Source organism: Choloepus didactylus, chromosome 2, assembly GCF_015220235.1.
Source record: "Choloepus didactylus isolate mChoDid1 chromosome 2, mChoDid1.pri, whole genome shotgun sequence".
NCBI classification, from domain to species: domain Eukaryota; kingdom Metazoa; phylum Chordata; class Mammalia; order Pilosa; family Megalonychidae; genus Choloepus; species Choloepus didactylus.
This window is the reverse complement of record NC_051308.1, coordinates 23,483,661-23,486,074: the sequence shown is the minus strand read 5'-3', so window position 1 is coordinate 23,486,074 and position 2,414 is coordinate 23,483,661. Positions and strand designations below refer to the sequence as shown.

General features: G+C 37.1%; 1 pseudogene; it reads right to left on the bottom strand.

Annotated features, from left to right (window-relative positions):
• Positions 1 to 394: 394 nt before the first annotated feature.
• Positions 395 to 997, bottom strand: LOC119511166 (annotated as a pseudogene).
• Positions 998 to 2,414: the final 1,417 nt, after the last annotated feature.

The window sequence follows — 2,414 nt, the reverse complement described above, 5'->3', positions numbered from 1 at the left end:
CAGAATTAATGATATATCTTTAATATTTTTACAAGTCTCTTTAAGTTGATCCCACTGGCATGTAACAAAATTTTTGTATTCAGTGTAAAAAGATTTAGACATAAACTGATACTAAGTAATGAATATAATTTCTCTATGCCATGCAGAAAAGAAGTCAAGTTTTTACACATCATCACTCCTATATGGTTCTAATTAAATCAAAACTGCTCCCATTTTTGCATCATTGTTATTCTTTGGCAAAAGATTCTTTTGAAATAGCCATGGGTTAGGAAACAACTGTTCACTCATGGTCTTTATTTTTGCAAAATAAATTTGTTTTGTAAAAGGAATCTGCACTGTGACTGGTTTATAATAAGTAACTATAAGTAAGCAAAAAATATTATGATGTTTTTGGCTAATCTACTCCTAAAGCTTTGAGTTGCCTTTCAATCCCTTCATTGGAGATTGTAGCCTTTGGAGTAGAGGCAGATGGTAAGCTTTGGGCAGCGGATGGAGTTTTGGCCATCTTTCCAGAGATTTCAATTCCAATTTCATCAAGAACTTGATTCACAATATCCTGGCTTTCTTCTTCATCATCAGAGCCATCAAAGATATCATCAAGTTTGTCACTGATCATTTCTTTGGTCATTTCCATTTTCATATTTTCCTTCTGGAAATTCTGCATTGTTTGTAATGTCTTTTGTGGATCCATCTTCTTGTTGACTGCCTGCATTGTTTTTGCTGTAGTAGACATTGCTCCAGCCATCTTCATCTGGGAATTCATCACTTTGGTTTGTGTGGACATAGAAGTGACTTTTGAACTTACAGCAAAAGTACTTGTTTTCTGTTTCAGTAGATGTACAAGCTGTTGTGCTAAAACCCTGCAAGCTTCTTTGTTACCAGTCTTGGCCATTTTCTTAATTTCTAATTCCAGCTGTTTTTCTTGTTTCTCTAAAGCTGTTCAATCTCTGATTACAGCCCTCTGTGTACCTCATAACTCTCGATTCTGTTCCTTTATTACATAGTTTTAGGCTGAGAAAATGTCCAAATCAAGGCATCATCAAGGCGATGCTTTCTTCTCCAAGACTGACTGTCAGCAATCCTTGGCTCCTCTGCCACATGGCAAGGCATGTGGGAGCATCTGCCGGTCTCTCCCTACTCTTCTGGGTTTCATTGATTTCAGCTTCTTGCTTCCATGGCTTTCTCCGGATGCTTTTTTATTTCATTTTCTTGTCAAACAATTCTGATTTGTACTTCTAGCACAATGTTGAATAGCAGTGGTGACAGTATGCATCCCTGTCTTCTTCCATATCGTAAAGGAAGCTTTCAGTCTCTCACTATTAAGTGTGATGTTAGTTGTGGGTTTTTATGTATGTCCTTTATCATGTCGGGAATTTTCCTTCTCTTCATATCTTTTAAGAGTTTTATAAAGAAAGGATGCTGGCACAGAAATGCCTTTTCTGCCCCAATCGAGAGGATCATGTGGTTCGTCCCCCTTCAATTTGTTAATGTGGTATATTACATTAATTGATTTTCGAATTTTGAACTACACTTGCACACCTGGGATAAAACCCACTTGATCATGATGTATCATTCTTTTAAGGTGCTGTTGGATTGATTTGCAAGTATTTTCTTGAGCTTCTTCACATCTATATTGGTTACAAAATTGGTCTGTAATTTTCTTTTCCTGTAGTATCTTTGGCTTTGATAATAGGGTGATGGCTTCATAGAATGAGTTAGGTAACTTTCCCTCCTCTTCTATTTTTTTGAAGAGTTTGAGCAGGATTGGTACTAATTCTTTCTTGAATGCATGGTAGAATTCAGAGATGAAGCCATCTGGTCCAGGACTTTTCATTTTGGGGATCTTTTTGATGACTGACTCAATCTCTTTACTTGTGATTGGTTTGTTGAGGATGTCTGTTTCTTCTTGAGTCAGTGTTGGTTGTTCATGCTTTTCTAGGAAGTTGTCCATTTCATCTAAGTTGTCTAGTTTATTAGCATATAGTTGCTCATAGTATCCTCTCATTATCTCCTTTATTTCTGTGGGGTCAATAGTTATGTCACCCTCTCATTTCTGATTTTATTTATTTGCATCTTCTCTCCTTTTTCTTTGGCAGTCTGGGCTAAGAGGGTGTCAGTTTTATTTATCTTTCCAAAGAAATAACTTTGGTCCTGTTGATTCGATTTTTTTATCCTCAATTTCATTTTTGTGTGTGTGTGTGCTGTAATCTTTATTATTTCAATGATGGGAATGTACAACCCCTGTACCTTGGGGAACCATATCTTTATATCCCACTTTGGCATCAGCAAGCTGCACTGATACATGACACAAGGTTGGGGGGTAGGTGATGGTAGCCTCTGCCCAAGACTGCAATTCATTTGTCTTTACTACAATTTGCCAGCCTCTTCTTCCTGCTCTTTCCTGGATGCTGCAC